This window comes from Orbicella faveolata, unplaced genomic scaffold, assembly GCF_042242905.1.
Source record: "Orbicella faveolata isolate gen_17 unplaced genomic scaffold, um_ofav_v1 contig_48, whole genome shotgun sequence".
NCBI lineage: Eukaryota > Metazoa > Cnidaria > Anthozoa > Scleractinia > Merulinidae > Orbicella > Orbicella faveolata.
The window spans coordinates 679,069-699,020 of NW_028301578.1; the positions used below are offsets into that span (position 1 = coordinate 679,069).

The 19,952-nt window shown below is 37.9% G+C and overlaps 1 pseudogene; it reads left to right on the forward strand.

Annotated features, from left to right (window-relative positions):
- The first annotated feature begins 1,452 nt into the window (after positions 1-1,452).
- On the forward strand, positions 1,453-9,105 carry LOC149095825 (uncharacterized; annotated as a pseudogene).
- Positions 9,106-19,952: the final 10,847 nt, after the last annotated feature.

Genomic DNA, 19,952 nt, shown 5'->3' on the forward strand with positions numbered 1-19,952 from the left:
AGTGAATTATTCCTACTATCATTCATAATATCTGGATTCCAGATTCTGGCTTCTGGTTCCGGATTATGGTTTCCGGTTTCAGTGTTTTAGGGTAGCCCTTGATGATGTACGTGCATGTTAATCTTGAATAATCTGAAATTTCAGAGAGTTTAAAAATATCATATCATATCTGTGATGGTTCCGAGGTGGAGGGCTGTTACATGTGCATGTAAATGTCTCATGCACGATTTTTCACTTGTTATGATTCAGCTGCCAATAGTTTCTGTATCTGTTAGTGTGCAACAATCTACACCAATATTTCAACCTAATAATGTACAGTGTTTATTAATTAACCAAATTATGCTGTTTTTAGTTGACCAATGCAACTACATAGTAATGTGATGCTGACGCACACAAATTTACAAATATGCCCAGTGTCAACTTGTCAAATATATCAACTAGCCAGACAGTCTAGATTACAAAATGTTCTGAAAGTTGGAATTATCAGGTAAGATATTTCTTAAACATTATCTTGTAATTAATGATTTCTCAGACATTGTTTTTTTCAAGAAAAGATTCATACCCCACATATAGAGGGTTTTTTCTCTAAGGGCTCCCTCCTCCTGTTACTTTGGAATGTCTAATGACTGGCCATGGATGGGTGTTGGGTGTGAATATCTTCTGGAACTGCACATTCAGATTAAGTCAACAAGAACATCAGTATTTATCCTGACAAAGTCTGATTTTCAGCCTGGATGGCCCTTTGATTGGGATTGTGCACATTGTTGTACTGCAATATTCCAGTTTCTTGTTTAAAGCAAATTGCATGTGCTCTCGAAAGCAAGTCGCTAAGTTCACAACAGTTATATATGTTTGCTTTGCATCTCAGGGCAGAGCCTGCCACTGTGAATGTTTTGGTACAATCCCCCTAGCATTTGATTCACTACTGTAGACACTCAGTAAACAACTAACAATGACGAACACTGAATATCAATGAAAGGAATGTCATCTGGCGGTTAAATGCAAAAATAGTGAGTGGAACACTTCCTTCCAGTCGTTCGAATTCTTGGATGTTCGTTTCAAGAGCTCAAAGATGATCAGGATGATAATTATTTACCGCCCACCGTCATCTGTGCCTTTGTCAACATTTTATCATGAATTTTCTCTCCTGCTTGAGGAATTGGCCACAGCATCAGGCGAGCTTTTAATTGTCGGTGATTTTAATCTACATGTGGATTCTTCGCGTGATGTCAACGCATTGCATTTTTGTGACCTAATAGCATCTTTAATCATTTAATCATTACTAGAAATCAGTGTAAACTTATAGACAATGTTATGGTTCATGACCCTTTGATTTCTGATCATTACGCCATTTTTATGCATTTATTATTGCACAAACCACAATTTCCAACAAGAACTATTCGCCACCGGAAGCTGCGTTCGATTGATTATGCTGAATTCAATGACACTATCATGAATTCGTCCTTGTTTGACGAATCACAGCGTGATTTGGATTCGTTAGTTGATTCCTATCATCGGGTCTTGAAGTTCACCCTTGATGTTTATGCCCCCGAAAGGACCCGTGAGGTAGTTCTTCGTCCTTGTGCGCCTTGGTATTCAACTGACATTAGTGTTCAAAAGAACATAAGGAGGAAGCTCGAACGTAACTGGCGACGTACAAGATTACCTGCAGATAGAGAACGGTATGTGTTTCAGAACAGTGTTGTTAATGCCATGATTGCCTCCGCGAAGCACACATTTTATTCATCAGTGATCCAGGAAAACTCAGGGAACTCTGGACTTCTTTTTAAGACAATAGAGAAGCTTCTGCACTCCAATCCAGTCCAGCGTTATCCATCTGGGCCTAATAACTGTTCTCTGTCCGAATCATTCGTTGAATATTTTAGTGACAAAATTGTTAAAATCCGCAATGATCTTGACAAAGTTGATGGAACTCTGAGTGACGGTCAAGTTACTTCATGCAATGCTGAGTCTGAAAGCTGTCTAGCTGGTCAGCTGCTAAGTGAATTTAAACTGGTCACTGAGGAGGTCGTATCTGGTTTTGTGAATCACCTGTGTTCAAAGTCCTGTACACTTGATCCAATTCCATCCTCAGTGTTCAAAGGGTGCCGTCATTATCTGCTTCCAATGATCACTCGTATAGTTAACTTGTCTCTTACAAGTGGCCAAGTACCTGATAGATTCAAGGTTGCCATGTTGAAGCCGTTGTTGAAAAAGAGTGGAGCTGATCATGAACTATTTTCGAACTTTCGTCCTGTCTCGAATTTATATTTTCTATCCAAAGTTACGGAGAAAGCAGTTGCAGCACAATTAATGGACCACCTTAATGATAATGAAGGCTTATTAGAAGAATTTCAGTCGGCATATAAATCTCATCACAGTACAGAGACTGCGCTTGTGAGAGTTCAAAATGATATTTTGAAGGCTATTGACAATAACAGATCGGTTATATTACTATTGCTCGATTTATCGGCTGCGTTTGATACTGTCGATCATTCGATTTTGTTATCTAGACTACAGAATCGCTTTGGTATTAGGAACACTGCTCTTAATTGGTTTCATTCGTATCTTCACTCACGCGAACAGTTTGTTTCTGTCAATGGAATTGAATCGTCAAAGAAGAATTTACCCTACGGGGTACCACAGGGTTCTGTACTTGGACCCTTGTTGTATTCCCTTTATACAAGTCCTCTGGGTGACATAGCCAGAAAGCATAGCATACCGTTTCATCTCTATGCAGATGACACACAGTTGTACTTGTCGTTTACGTCCAATTGCCCTAATCATCTATCAAGCTCAAAGATGGCAGTAGAATTATGTGTTAAGGACATTGGGGACTGGATGCTGCGCAACAAACTTAAGTTAAATCGGGATAAGACTGAACTTTTGGTTATTAGTTCTAAATATCGTCCACGACCACCCCTCGACTATATACGAGTTGGTGATGAAGTAATCAAGTCTAGTAAACAGGCCAGGAATTTAGGAGTTGCATTCGATCAATGTTTGGATTTCAAAGAACACGTTAAAATAACCTGCAAGAGCGCATTTTTCCGCATTCGTAGTATAGCTAAAATTAGGCGATACCTATCCCAGAGTACTACTGAGACCATTGTTCACGCTTACATAACATCGCGTTTGGACTATTGTAACGCCCTACTGTACGGTCTCCCAAAGTATCTGATTAATAGACTTCAGCTTGTACAGAACTCAGCAGCTCGCCTTGTTACCTTGACTAGAAGGCAGGAACACATCACACCAATACTAAGGAGCTAACATTGGTTGCCAGTTCATTTTAGGATTATTTTCAAAATATTGTTGTTAACTTACAAAGCTCTGAATGGACTGGCCCCTGATTACATTAGAGACCTACTGCGATTTAACATTTCTGGTCGGACACTACGATCTTCAAACAACAGGTTGCTTGATGAGCCTAGAGCAAATCTTAAAACGTATGGTGAAAGGGCTTTTTCCGTGGCGGCACCAAGGCTCTGGAATAAACTACCCCTCCAGATCAGACTTTCATCATCAGAGGCAGTTTTTAAGGCTAATCTTAAGACTTATCTTTTTAAGCGTGCATTTGATTTGTAGTTTTTACATTTTATTTGTAGCCTAATTGTATTATATAGCGTATTTAATTCTTAGGATTTTAACTTTTAGGATTTTAGGTTTTTAAAGAATTAGGATTTTAATTTTAAAGTATTGTAAAGCGCCATGGACAATTAGTGGAAAATGGCGCTATATAAATGTATATTTATTTATTTATTTATTTATTTATATTTATTTATTTATAAATTATAATTGATATGTCTTGGTATGTTCAGTGGCTACATACACTATGATTACATCCCTGTTCCTGTCAGTCGATATACGAACAGTATACACATAGGCAGCCTGGATTAAAACATCAAAGATTTTCAAAGCAACCATGGCCATTTGAGATATTTCTAAAGAAATGTAAATTCAAGGTCCTTATGATTGCATATAGGGATTGATTTTTATTGTAAAAAAATATCTTACTGAGTGTATTGTTCTTGTGTACTAATTGTTGTAGAACACAGAGACCACTGTTATGACAGAGATATTAATGTGTGAAAAGTTCCATAAAAAAATGCACTGGGAGCAAATTAAATCATCATAGATGCAGCTTCTGAGAGATTCCCAATATTAATGGAACATACATTGTACATACATGTAAAAGAGTTCGATATTTATTACTTAAGATTGCAATGCTTAGTTTGGTTTCTCTATATTTACAGGCAACTTGATGCCATAATAATTTCTGCACTAAGTTCATTGAACAAACTGACTTGGAAGTTGAGTTCTGCAACCCATACTGTGCGTAACTTAATATCATAGCTGCAACATTGTGACAGATACACTGTATTACATTATTAAGAAACACCTATGATACATGTACTAACTAATTATTTAAAGAGTCTGTTAAATTAATCACTTTTTCTTAGAGATTATTTACTCATCACGTCATGGTTTAGTTAAATAATTGCTTTTTTGGCTTAAAAATGATATTTATTGTCCTTGGTTTATGTTGTTCTTAAATCAATTTTGTGATAACCTGCATTGGACATGGCATGAATTAATATTTTGCCAACACGAAATGGAGAACTGGGTTTTAAGCAAAGTTGCAGGATTAGTATTTTTTGTAGTAAGAAAGAGTTGAGAAATTTGTGACATTCTACCGACAGCCTTGCCATTCGCAATGGCCAATAAGGTTCATTTGTTCCCTAGTGTTGTACAAATAGTGTTATCTAATTTATAAATTATTTCAATCTGTTGTTTAAATGATTGCCTTATAACCCCACGTCCAGCTTTGGTGCATGTAGGATATTAATGTATTGTTTATCCATTTTGCTGTAAATTATCTTTAATTGATGTGTCAATCAAAACATATCTTGGATATGCACCTATATCTCATAATCTTTGAGTGCGTTTGGTTGTGTAGTGCAGACAAAGTACACGTACATAATATAACTTACTCATAGCTTACTTATAATTCTTGGTATAATTTAATCATAGCAAAATTAATTAATGGTACCCAATAACAGCTCCTGTAGTCCATGATCTCAGTCGAGAAAAAGAACAAATCACTTTGGAATTGGATAATAAAATTATTATCCGAAGCCTATGCAAATCAGCAACAAAATATCATATTTATCGTTCATGCCAGAGTGATTTTGCTGATACTTATACTTTGAGATATGGTGCAAACCCTTTCAGCAGGAGGAGACTTCATACAAAAATGAAGATGGCTAACTATCTTTGGGGATCAAGTTAGAAAACAAACCTTTTAAACTTTTTACATGTGTATACTATTTTGGTATTTTTGTGAGATTTCATTTGGTAGAGATTTGGGGACTGCGTATTTTGTAACCACTGCATTTCAGTCATACCCCACAACAAAAAAAATTGTAAACTTCTTTTGTGTGGGAGTCCCCATGTTAACTTAGAAAGAATATAGTGATTAATAACAATGTCTTGTCTTTCTCAATAAGAAAGAACAAGAAATGCCACAAAAAAGCACAGAAGACAGTTCTGTTGTGTGATCAACATTTTTGGTGGCTTCCCTCAAATCCTTGAAATTATGGCTGTATTTTCATCATCACACCATCTTACACCTCAATCTGCTGATGTAATCCTATTTCGGGCTGAAACTAATATATAGATTTAGGCCAGCCTAAAAGCGTAGCTCCTGAGCCGGGTTGTTCAGAGCCAAATAACCTAGGAAAAGGTAAAATTTCGATTTGATTTTTGTAACTTTGCGTTGAGGTTTTCTGTATATTGTGTGGCCTTCTGTTTTGAGTTTTAATAATCACTATACACACAAAAGAAAGCAGCAAAAAACATTTGTATAGAGGAAAAAGTTATAATTCGGTTAACTTTTAATCCTGAGTTAGCGTTAAGCGGCTTCCGAACAATCCTGCCCTGTTTTCAACAACTTAACCTCAGATGAGCCCGCGATCCAATCGAAAACTAACACTTGATCAGCGGTCAACTTAAAAAAAAAACACGCGACCTCGATGAGCTTTAAACTTGAGCCCGCGATATGGTCTCGTGATACTGGTCAGCGGATGCCTTGTTTTGACAGGCATCAATTGATCATAACATGGACGTCCAATATAAAAAGAAGTACACGGTAAATAAGGGCTGCATGTCTCAGTCAACGGATCATTTGGAGTATGGCCGCCATGTTGCGCGACCCCGTCGTCGTCGTCGTCGTCGTCGTGCGTACGCGCCCACGAGCAATACCAATAGCCAGGATAACCATGGGAAAATCAATTCATGGGTTTCCTTTTCTTTCCTATATGAGTATGGGGCTCCGCTTGGCGGCCCTTCGGGCCGCCGGAGCTCCGCTATAACATCGCTCGCAGTTTACCTCACGTACATGTACATGTTGGATTGTTTTCATTAGTAACAACATTCCAAAAAATAACTGACGAGCTCCGCTTTTAGGCTTGGCTAAATCTATATATTATTTGAGACTCTTGCAGATAGGGATGACTATGTTGAAGTCGACACCCTGACTCAAGTTCTTAAATTTAGGCCTCACGGAACGGTATCCTCCCCCTTGGACCCCTGATGCCCAATTTTTTGAGACATGCGCAGAGTACTTTTTTGGGAAACTGCTGTTGTTAGGGATACGCGGGCTCAACTCGCTAATGTTTACATTCAAGCTCACTCAAGCAAATTATTTTAAAATTGCAACAAATTAAATGTTGAGCAGATGGGACGAAAAAGAGTTCACGGCAATCATATACAAGTTTGTACACTCATAAAACTTGTAATAAGGCCCTATTTTTCATAGTAAGGAACAGTTTTTAATAATGACATTTTCATATTTACAGTATTTTTGAGAAGAATTAACAATGACCTAAGGAAAGATGTCTTGAAGTTAAAAAGTGAAGCAAAGAAGCCTAAAAGAACTTTGAAGTCCACTAAATTGAAAACGAAACAAGTCGGTAACAAACTACGAGGGACAAAATCTGCTTCCACAAAGCTGAAAAGACAATTAAAGGAAAATGATGAAAATGTAAAGAAACCTAGGTATTCCCTTGTAGATACATTTTCTCAGGGCAAAAATGGAACAAATCATAGAACAGTCATGTTTATGGCCTGCATGAGATATTTAGAACATGCATGTTTGCTTTCTAGCCAAAAAAGACACCCATTGCATTACATCTAATTTTCAGTATTTTATTCAACTGTAGTCCCCCAACAAATGTTGTTGTCTGGCCATCCACATTGGCAGACTGGAATATCCTATTAGGGGAGGCCGATAAACTGATATTACGCAAAAGATTTGCAAGTAGCCAATGTGATTTCCACGTATGGAGTGATGACTCCAACAAAGGTGGCGAAGAGTGGCACATTGTAGGTGTCCACACCTGGTGCCCAGAGATCAATAAACCCAGGGCATATGTCCTTGGTAACAGTTTGGCAGCGAGTGGGTCAGGAAAACACCCGTCTGATGTAGAATATCATGTTGTTCATGATGAATATGGCATAACTAGTGTTTCAGGGTTGGTTGGGGATAATGCCTCAACCCAGAAGGGGAAGGCTAATGGTTTAATAGCAAATAATTCAAGGGTTTTTGAAAAGGACATGTTCTTAGTTGGATGTTACCCCCACGTCCTGAACATTATGTTAAGAAGGATGTGCCAAGCTGGGTTTGGGGCCAAGGGTGACATGAATAACAACCATGTATTGCAACTACTTTATAAGGTATCTTGGCTTCATCATGAACGCCCAAGTCAGTACAAATCAATGTATGTATCACTAGGAATCTTAAATAAAGAGCCACCCCTTCCCCAGTCCTTTATTGACACGAGGTGGACATACTACTATGAGACACTTCAATGGCACTTGAAATATGGTAAAGCCTGTCTAAAACTTGGAGAGAGTGTCCTGGAAAGAATGCCAAAGTCAGACAGCCACTACACAGCGTGGCAAAATGTTATCAAGTTGAGCTCCTGTCCAATGATTGATTCAAGTGGAAATTAAGTTTTTGTAGGAGTTTCTTGACAAGTTTCTTATTCCATCTCTCAACGCATCACAAGCAACAGATCAAGAACTTGGCTTCTCCAGTGGATACCCGCCACGATTATGGCCTGCAACTGTCCTTAAACATCATGAAACATTAAGTAAAATGTTGATGTCTCCATCAGCATATTTTCCTTTAACTGAGCAGCAGGTGAAGATGTCACTGAAGGATCCTGTAGCCATCAACCACTTTCGTCAGGAAGTGCAGAGGCCAATGTTGCAAGAAGCACTTAAAGTTGTTAAAGACCATGGATCAGAGTGGTTGTCCTTACCCAAGTTATTTGGAATTGGAGCTGATCCAAGATACCAAAGTGCTTTCTGGTATTCTGTTTTGAAGGCTCTTTAAATTCCTGTCATGCTACCAACTGAAAGAGAAAAAGAAAGCAGGTCAGTGCAAAATTTCTATGTCCACGGACAAAACCTTCACACATTGGTTTGTAAGGACAGAGCTGGTTTAGTTAAATGGGCAGAAATCTGGAACTTGAAGGAACCAAAACTACTGAATGATATCAAAAGAGTTGCAACATCACCACAGAGTAGTCTCATCAGCAAAGAAGCTAACCCCCACCTTTTTGAGTTCTATGCCAAACACATTTTCAGTATTCCTGTGAACAAAGTAATTGCTGAAAGGCAGTTTAACCTTTCACAACTTTATCTTCAAAACAACATGTCAGAGCTGTCAAAACAAGCCTCGATAACATTTGTTGAAAACATACTTCACAGTGGAAAAAAAAAAACAACCGCACTACTGAAGCAGCAAGAGAAGTACATGAAGAGAGAATGAAGGCATATGCAAACATGCTGACCTCAGACCTTTTGCAAGAGGCAAGAAAGAAGTTAAATACGATCCGAAAATGTGAAAACCATGGGCTACTGACAGCAAAAGATGTATATCCCAAAGCTTGGGAAGCAAGGAAACTAAATAGCAACACATCAAGCATGATCCAGTCCCTCAAAGCTGAAGGCCGCAAACTTGAACTGCAGTGGAAAGCTTCCACCAAAGGCAAATCACAATTGGAAAACCAGAGGTCAGTGGCCAACTGCCATTAGAGAATTCAGAACAGCTGGAAAGGTGCCATCTCTTATGCAACTTGCAGCTACTGAGGTATGGGGTTATGGACAGGAACTTTCAATACATGACTTACCAAGGGAATGCCAGTTCTCCGTACAAAACCTGCCAAACATTGTACAGTCTTTGAACATTGATCTTCCATCCACTTTGGACATGCATACCACCCAGTTACCTATGCAAGAAGAATGAAAGTCAAATATGGGGTGGCTCTTTCTAAAAATGCATTTCCGTAAAAAGATTATTTTCAATTGTAACAATTTCATACTAAATAAATGTGCTTCAACTATGTTCTATCTGAGATTCAAATAAAGTAATTAGTTTGTGAGGAGTCTTAGCCATTTGTAAAATACAAATTGTTGCAGTGTAAATAATAGTGATCATAAATATCAAAATACTTCTGAGTGACTATAATGTAATACATGATTACTGTAGAGTTGTACAGTCAGCAGTTTACAGTGAATGTGAATATAAAAATACTTCTGAGTGATTATAATGCATGATTGCTGTAAAGTTGTACAGTCGGCAGTTTACAATGAATTTGAACATACATAATTGTTTTTCATTATCATTCATATGGGGCAGTTGTTTAAAACTAGCATGATAAGTAAGCCGCATAATTTTCACAGTAAAAAGGTCAGTATTGGTAATTTGTAACGAAAAGTTTGCTTAAAATTACACAAGAGTGTAGCTTGTATAAGATAAAATAACATAAAGCAGTGTACTAATGTACATGAGGTACCATGTTGCATGAGAGAAAAAACAAGGTTGAAAGGAATCGAAAGTAACTTAATATAGTGGGATATAAAGCAGAGCGGTGTTTAATAAAACCTGATGTAACTGATAAAACGCACAACAGACTGAATAATTTTATTCTCTCCCAAAATATCATGAAAATATTATCAACAGCGGGATGTCTAAACAAGACCACCTTTATTCAGATCATTAAAAATGAAAGTGCCTATTATGTTGGAAAAAAAACCATTACTGGAATACCAAACAGTTTTTGTGGCTTACTAACCAATACTAGCACGGGGTAACTATTTGCATTTACCTGAAAGAATGGAGCGTGAACTCACCTCTAGTAGCCTCGAATTTAACATCTCCCAAGTTGTCTCCGTGCGCTTAGTGCATTCGATATTTATTCCACTACAATATCTTGGGCGCGCGCGGAAAAAGTTGAAATAACTTCAAGAGCAATCAGTCTAGGCCTCTAGACCTTCTTTATCGAGGAAACTAGAAGGCAAATCTCGAGTTTCACCGTTTCGGTTTTTCGATATCACCGCCTCTGCCTGCTGAGGACGGCAAAAAAGTAAAAAAGAACGTATTTCTGCCACTTACGCGACGAAAGAGAAAAACCTAAAACGGTAGAACTTTCAGCTGTGTCCCATTCTTCCTTCTTTGCACGTCTATGGGCCAAAAACTTCGTGTTGGAAGACGATATTCTATGGGGCGCCGTTTGTAAAAAAATGATTTAGCTTAATTTTATCATTTGTTTTCGTTATTTACTAAATAAAGTTTCGTGATATGAAATCATGTATTTATGATTTGACATAATAAATTACTATTTTAAATCATGGGTTTATGATTTGATATAATAAATCCTGATTTCAAATCATGTGTTCATGGTTTGATATAATAAATCCTGGTTTCATATCATGCGTCTATGATTTGATATAATAAATTCTGATTTCAAATCATGTGTTCATGGTTTGATATAATAAATCCTGGTTTCATACCATGCGTCTATGATTTGAAATCACGACTTCATGATTTAAATTAAACTTTCACATTTGATATCAGTGAAATTATGATTTAACTTAATAAGTATGATTTAACTTAATACATAATCCGCGCGAGCGAGTACATGTGACAAGTCACATGATCATCTATTGCGCGGGAAAACACAAACATGTCGGATGAACTTTCAAGGTCAATTGCTTCTGCCGTATCCCAGGCAGTTCAAAGGGCCGTCGATGACATTCCAGTGGTTTCCACTGGAATGCTAGCAGGCTTGTACCAAGAGTCTTCGTTCCCCTTGGCCAGCGGTCGGGAAACGAGCGATCCTGGAGAGATCCGGTTTGAAGTCCGAAAATATCGGACTTCCGGTTGAATTGCGCCTAGCTCATAAACACGTGGCTCAATCGAGTCGCGTGTGTTTTTCTTTAGCGTGCAAAGGCACTTTTTTTTTTCTGCTCTTGTTTCATGCCAAAAAAAAAAAAAAAAAAAAAACAAGAGCCAAAAAAACCGGATGCTCTCGCAGGCTAGTATTTCGTCCAATAATTTTCATTGTTTTTAAAGCCAGTGAAACTTAAGGCTGCAATGGAATTAGATATTCTTCGCTGTGGATACTTCACCATCGGCATACCTACATTGGTTACATGAGCTGGAAGTCTGTTCCTCTCTTTTTGCTTAATTTTCTCTAAGTTCCCTCGACAAAGGAAAATAAACCATGTTTCCTCGTCGCCTTGTTGCAACTTGAAATGAAAATATCGCATAGACTTTGCATTTCACGGAATTTTTACATCGGAAACTTCCATCGAAAATGTCATGAACGTGTCCTTGTACATGTACGTCCTTTTAAGCAGAACCTGAAAATGCCATTTTACAACAAAACTCAAAACTCGCTTCTGTTTATCTCATTTGCTAAAGGGAGAATGATTAATGTTTTCATTAAGACAGTATTGCCTTGTTTTTTCAATATTTCCAATGTTCACTTTTCAACCACATTTACTGCCAACTATTTCTTGGTGAACCAGAAACAAAAATGATAAATGTTTAAAACACATGACCTCGTCCATCCTTGTCAAATGTAATAGCATGATCGTTTCAGTTGTAATGCCTTCTTATCCAAATGTTACTTTGTTTCCTTGGTATCTTATTAGCGAACACTGAACTACTGCTCGTACTCTAAATATGAAAATCAACCACAATACTCCTTAAACCAGATAATACTAAACATAATCCAGAAAATATTTTAATTCTTTCGTACAATTCACGAGTTTGCTCACAGAGCACTTTGATTTAGATCTCTCGCCTGCAGAATTTCCATGACCTCCCATCGCTTGAGGGCGACTAATGGCTTGAATAATTTCCGGATCGGCCAAATGACACATTCTGATTCCCGTCACAAGAGACAAATATCACCTTCTAGAGATGGTCTTATTTGGTAGTAAACAAAAAGAAACTGCATATATAAATCAACCCTAAGGCTGCTGGTGGAAACCCTTTGTACTAGTCTGTCCTCTTCCACAGTTAGCAGTGGGAGTAGGGAAAGTCATGCCACAGTTATGTTAAAATAAATAAATAAATAAATAAATAATAATAATAACAACAACAACAATAATAATAATAATAATAATAATAATAATAATAATAATAATAATAATAAACAAATTATGACAAAAACAGTTCCAGTAGTACAGAAAGGCCACATTGTTGGTGTAATCAGTCTCAAATCAAAAGCCAGAACTCAAAGGTTTTACGTGGATGGCCAGGTATACAGTTAGGAAATAAATTGCAAACTGAGTTAGCATGCTTCTGTTAATTGTTATTGTCAGAGAAAACTTGGCAGTACCAAAAGATCGAGGTCGGCCGTTTACCTTCATCTTTTCAATGTACAAAATCTACCCGAAAAGATTAACAACCATGACATTTGCCGAGGTAGGCGTTCGTTTTTCTTCGAGATATCACAACATCATGATTTTGGGCTCTCAAGCAGTCGAAAATGGCCGAAATTCTGGGCAACTTTAGGTGAGCCTAAAAGATACTTCGTACAAATTCCAGAAACTCTTATTTTCGTGCGATAATATTTGTCCCTTTATTAGTTGACTGAGATATATTTGAAGTCTTTCGCTTTAATTCGACGGTTTTTACAAGGCGCCGAATATCGCCGCCGAATCGTTAATTGGCGTGACCCGAATTTTAGTCATTTTCAGCGAGTCGTTTTTCGAAAGTGCGGCAGTTTATTTCCACAGAAAAACAATTTTGTGATAGTCTCTTGCACTGTTATCAATATCCGGTTGAGTTAAAATTGGTATCTAGAAGCAAATTTGAGTAATTGGTCTCGCAAAGTCCAAAAAAAATCATTAGTCAGAAATATTTCCCGCCAAATATTTAGCGAAAAATATCACCTCATTCCGACTTTCTGCGATTGTTATTCATCTTTTAATGAAAGATCTGCAAAAAAAATAGTTAGCTGCCTGCAGAAGAGAATTTTTTAAGCTGTGAGATCGTTGTTAACCTAAGAAAACATTTCAAACTCGCCAAATCCTTACCGTTTAGGCTAAATTTTCCCGCGAAAATTCTATTTTTAACGTCACGCTGCATGGAAAAGCAGAGTGGATCCTCAGTTCGATGGTCTTTTTTCCGGTTGTGTGGACCAAACTGCAAGTTAATAGTGAGCGAACCTTTACACTAAATTTAATTTTGGGACTTCTGCAAACCCCTTGTTTACACCCATCTCTCGTTTTCGGATGGCGTGACGTGTTACAGATTTAAAGGTAAGACTTCGAAATGTCGATATTGCCTAAAGGTTCCTCCTTGTTTTTAAAAACTTTAACTGCTCTTTCAGATCAGAAAAATCGCCTAGCATTGCGGGTGGTGGGTCAGTTTTTCTTCAATTATTAGCGTGCAAACAAGAGGGTCGAGTAAAGACGTCAGAGGTGGTGCCTATTTGGCGCAGCCGAATGTAAACAATGAGGAAATACAGGTTACGACAAAACTTCGCTGCTATCAGGCCTACGAAATAATCAAAAAGGACAGACAACTGGAATAAGCATCTCAATACGAGAAATTGTCGCTAGGTCTGCAGGATTGCCCGCGGAAATCTTTCTTGCTATCATTGTCGTTTGTATCGTCGCAGGTTTGTACACCGTCTTGTTTTCCATTTCATTTCCTTCCTTTATTACCTCGAGCATGGAATTGACTTACGACCACTTGCTATGAAGCTTGAGATAATTTTTTGCTGATTCAAAGGTGTCTTAACGTGTCTCGAAAACCCAGACCCGGAAAACTCTTCTTAATTTAGCAGAGTTAATCGAAACATAAGGATCCGTAGTATGTAATACCCGAAACTGTCACGCAATGCACCTCAAGCCATTGTCACTAACCTTGGAATTTAAGTGGCTTTTTAGTATAAAATAAATTTCATCAATTTGGTTTATACTTATAAAGCAACCAAAACAACATACGAATGCTGGGTATTGTTTTCGTGATCCGAGCAGAGGAATCTACAACCGTGGGCTTTTTTTTCCCCTCTCTCTGCAGATTGTGCCTATGACATTATATGGACGAACGCCAAATAAGATCAGATAAGATGCCTTGAAGCAATCCGCAGTAAACACGCTGCGAAAAAAAGTTGTTATATTTTTCGAGTCTGAGTTTTCGAGACGCACAGAGAGTCTGACTTTTTCGGGTCTGAGTTTTCGTTTTCGAGGGTCACAGTTTTACGAAATCGTAACCCAGTCAGCTGGTTTATATGTAAATGTCAAAAATAAAAACAACTTTATTTAATGAGTTCTTAAAAAATTAAATCAAATTGAAATGTCGTCTAGAACAGCAGATTTTTCTTGCACCTTCTTGGAAACAGCGTGTGAGTGGTGGTGAAATGTGGGGTGGGGGGGGGGGGAGGGGTTGGGGGGGGTGAGTCCATTCTCCGTTGCCACTATGCAATGGTACTTCTTCACGGCCTCATAGTTCCACCTATGCACCCTCCTTGAATGGGGTAGGAAGGATATACACATTACTGTCTGGACAAATATCGTTTCTTTTTCAACAATCCATTTCATTATTTCGTTTTATTTTTGACATTCAGATTATTTGAACCATTTTGTTTTTGTAGATATTCTTTCGTTACCATCCCATTTCTCTTAACACGGATACAACTACATTTTGGCCGGGTTAATGAAAATTAATTTGCCTCCACAAGATTTTTTTTTTCCATAAACCACCACAAAACTATCTCAATTGATCTTCAGAGCAACTCAGTTGCGTGCAAAATGTAATTCAATTTACGTTCACGGATCACAAACATGCAATCTCGTTCTCTACGAACTTTAAATAGTTGTCTTTAACAGCAGTAAAATTAACAAGAAATTATCAATACTAATTTGGATGTAATTTCGTTGCATTGAGGGGGTTTTGTGGTGATATTGACAAGAGCAACATTAAATTACTTTTGTTGAAAGTAAACGTTTCAGAGCGGAAAACAACACGGTGTACTAGTAACCTGCGGCGCCAATTGTGTGCACGAGGTAATAGGGGAAGGAAATGAAGCGGAGAACAAGACGGCGTACAAACTTTCGACAATACAAACGACAACAATGAAGGCAAGAAAGATTTCTGCTGGGAATCCTGACCTAGCAACGATTACACGTATTGAGATGTTAATTCCAGTCGTCTGTCCTTTATGATTATTTCGTAGGCCGGATAGCAGCGAGGTTTTGTCGTAACCTGTATTTCCTCATTGTTTACATTTGGCTGCGCTAAATAGGAGAATCTTTGTTTACAATATTTGCCTCATTACCATAAGCGAACAGTTTCTGATGGAGCTACAAAGAGATTAATACTGAATATTGAAAGGGCACAGCACGATTAACTGTCCCAAGGAATTTGAGCTCGATGTATTGAATACTTTTTGTGCGACGAGGGTTTCAAAGCTCAAACGTTTACAAAGAATGTATGAGCTCATCAGCGTTTTTGCCACACAGAAATTTTGATGTTTTTGAGAGCCAATTTCTCCTCGAATATTACACCTAAAGAGCCAAAACTTTCACCACGTACTAAGTTTCACAAGCTCTTTAAGTTTTTCTGGTAAAATCGTGTCTAGCATGATGCTTTCTATGCGCAAAGTCGTAAGTTAATGAGGAAAAATGTAAACAATGACGTCAGCAAAGATTCGCTTATAGACACCACCTCTGACGTCTTTCCTCGACCCTCTTGTTTGCACGCTGATAATTGAAGAAAAACTGACCCGCCACCCGCAATGCCAGGCGATTTTTCTGATCCGAAAGAACAGTTAATGTTTTCAAAAGCAAGGAGAAACCTTTAAGTAAGATGGCCATTTCGAAGTTCAGTCGTCTTACCTTTGAATCTGTAACGCGTCACGCCTTTCGAAAACGAGAAATAGATGTAAACAAGAGGTTTGCAGAAGTCCCAAAATTAAATTTAGGGTAAAGGTTCGCTCACCATTAACTTGCAGTTTGTTCTACACAACAGCAAAAAAGACCATCGAACTGAGGATCCACTTTGCTTTTCCATGCAGCGTGACGTTAAAAATAGAATTTTCGCGGGAAAATTTAGCCCGGGCAATGGTAAGGATTTAGCGAGTTTGAAATGTTTACTTAGGTTAACAACGATCTGACAGCTTAAAAATTCTCTTCTGTAGTCCAGCTGTTTGTTTGATGTAATTATAATGAGAGTCGTACATCAAAGTCTTACTGAGATGAAAAATACACATGCCAACATACGCAGGTCTATTTAAGGTTAGTGCTTCTTTGATCTTATGCACTGCAACTAGATTTTTGCTGAAAATTTTGGATGAAACATATTGTAGGTTTACTTGCTAATTTGACGTGCTGTTTTTCAACAGTGACAAGTCTGACATCAACTCGCTTACGAACATTCTCCATAGTTTTCCCCAAGACTGCATTATTCATGAGTTTGAAGAAATCTTTTTCGAATGAATTCTTAGCATTAGTTCTTTTCTGTGTGTTGAAATCAATATAGCTCTTCAACCACACGATGGATTTTGGTTAGTTTTAATCCCAAGGAGAGATACAATGGAAGATTTCGATAGTGGAGAGCATATTTTTGTTTGCTGCTTTGTGTAGGTAATATATAGATTTAGCCAAGCCTAAAAGCGTAGCTCCTGATTCCAAAAAATTAACCATACAGAAAAAAAAGGATTTGTTTTTCTTGGATCAGAAACTCAAAATATGATCAATTAGGAACATATAATTGTTCAGCGTGTGGGTTTGCTACTCTTTCCAGTTAAATTTTAACAAACTATACCCACTTTAAGCGTAACTTTAAAGATTGTAAAAATTTTGCATGCAGTACATCAAGGACATTCCAAGGGGCAATAATTGTACATGGAATATATCAGAAGGAAAGTCCACAACGTGCCAGAGGTTAACTTGCACCAAAATTATGCCTTTGCACCTACTCCCTCTTTCTTTCCGAGAGTAATAACCGGACTTGAGCCTGCGATCAAAAAGCCAGTACCTGGTCAGCCGTCAACTTTAATCGATTTCTGTTCCCATCATACACTACCATTAAATATTTGTCAGAAATCACTGTGAATCGCCTTCCGAAGGGAATAGGTTGGTGATCCAAAGATAAAAATGAGGCAGTTAGTTGTAATTCTTTCCCTGCTCATCCTATTAAATTATTCCATATTCGGGGGGAAACTTACTGTGAATCGCTGATCAACTTGAGCGGAGTGACGCGATGCTAACTGCAGAAAATGTGTGATTCTCCCCAGAGCCTGCTACTTAAAGGTCCTTCCAATTCCGCTGAATGGCGGGGTTGGTTCAGTGGCCTAGTGGTAAGGCATCTGACCGGTAACCAGGAGACCCGGGTTCAATTCCCGGCTGAACACATTTTCACTCATTTCTTTGTTGTCTCGATTTCTGTTCCCACCATACACTACTATATATATATATATATATATATATATATATATAAAGTGTAAAATTTGATTTTCGTAGAACAGTGCTCAATACATCAGAGTAGAGCGAAGTATACAATGTGGGAGGAAAAACACAAATAAACTACAAGTTCATCCCTACAAGCCTGTTTCGTGGTTGCCCACTCATCAGGGGATTTAATAAGAATAATCTTTACCACCGTTTATATACAATATAATTTACATAATATATGCAGCGCGAAATTTAACGGGTTAGTTGTTTCGTAGGAGGGCTTTGTTTCTGTGGCGGCAAGATGATACGAGTTCATTACGTTTGTTAAGTGTTGATAGCTTGGGTTGGCAGATGATAAGGAATTTTTCTTTAAGGCAAAGGTTACATCTTTTGCTTGAGCTGTTATACGGCGAGTGTGATGAGAGAATGTGCCAGGAAATAAAGTGTTCGATGTTATTGTCTTTGAGGATGTTATATATATATATATATATATATATATATATATATATATATATATATATACAGTAGTGTATGATGGGAACAGAAATCGAGACATATAATATATATGTCTGAATTTATGAAAACCGTGTCAAATTTGGGGCAAAACTTTCGCGCCTGCCTGCCGGCGATAGCCGGCAGGGAGGCCTTTGCGGTGCTTGAAAAGCCAGGGGGGCTTCCGTCAAGGAGGGTGGGGGGTGGGGTGGATCACAGAGAGAGGCACATTCCTCAGTTAAAACTGCTCATTTTCTTTGCAGGACAGCCTTGGCCAGCAATGCCCTGTAGTCTTAGGGGCTGGCAGCCAGCCAGGCTGACACAAACAAGTGGACTGTTATCTTAGACGTTGAAGTTCTATTTCTATTATAAAAAAAATACTTATCACTAAAGACATGTTTTTGTGTGGCAAGGCACTTTTTCCTGCAGCAACTGATGTTATAGGTGTTGGATCTAGGTTTTAGAATACAATGCCCTTTCTTTTTCTCTTTACTTCTATAGCAAGTGTATTGCTTATTTATTGCTTACTCTTAGATGTCTTTAGTTTTAGATAGAGAGGAAGATTTTGACCTTAGCATTTTTCCGCGAATGATTTAATGTTGGATCCTGCGTAATTAACTCGGTATACAATCATACAATGATCAACTAAGGCGGCTTATATTAAGGAATCTTGTATTCTGTGTTAAGCTTTCCTCAAATTCATTGGATTGACTTGTTCAATAGAATGTAATTTGGAATTTGTCTTAAAGATTAAAGATTAAAGATTAAATTCGCGCTGGATATTGCCTCTTTATGGATCAATCCTAAGTATATACTAAAAAAATTAGCATTACACGGTGTCTTGTACTACTCTTTATAACACCGCGGAATAGAAAAATATTTAATACTTTGAAGCATTTTTCCACAACTTTGCACTGAAGCACACGTGCATTCGCCGATCCGTACATAACCAGCCTCCTAACATATGTACATCTTATTTAGTGTGCCCTTTTATTGTGTAGCATCGCTTTATAAATTTAATTCTACCCTTAGAGCTCGAAATAAAAGGGATAAGTACGTTTCAGGTCAAAGGAGATAGAAATATTTCCAAAGAGCGAAAAGTTGGAAAAAACCGTGTTCAAATTAACCGGTGCTAAATGCCTAAAAAATAATAGGCAAACCCAACAAAATTGATCAGAGTTCGAAATAACGGAGAGAAGTTTCTTTCTTCGAGTTAGCCTAGTAGGGATTAAGTTAAATTTGCAACTTACACTACCCGCGTTGATCAGAAGTTCCAGGTGCAATCTGCCTTGATACTTCACTGAGAGACGCATTTGAGAATGGAATGTCACGATGTTTTTTTTTCGCCTTTCGCGACTTCTTCGCGAAGAAATAGTTCAATTCCGCTAAAGTCGTTTGGATTGGTCATATTCCAATGCAGCTCTGCAGCATCTAACGGGGTGGGGGTTTTCCTGCTGCTCGTATATTTTCTTACGATAAAGCGGTGTTTTTGGCAAAGTTTTGAATTGGCGATTATCGGTATCTTTTAGTCACCTTTAGGAAAGGCAGGGAGTTTATCTTTTTCATATAACAAAGGACTTGTAAGTGGTTTTACTTTTTTAGGTGGGGCAGTAAAAACTTAGAATTTCAAAAGGTACCACCATGTGCATTTATATTATAAGCTAACATTTTCCGATAAAATCATTCCTTCATAT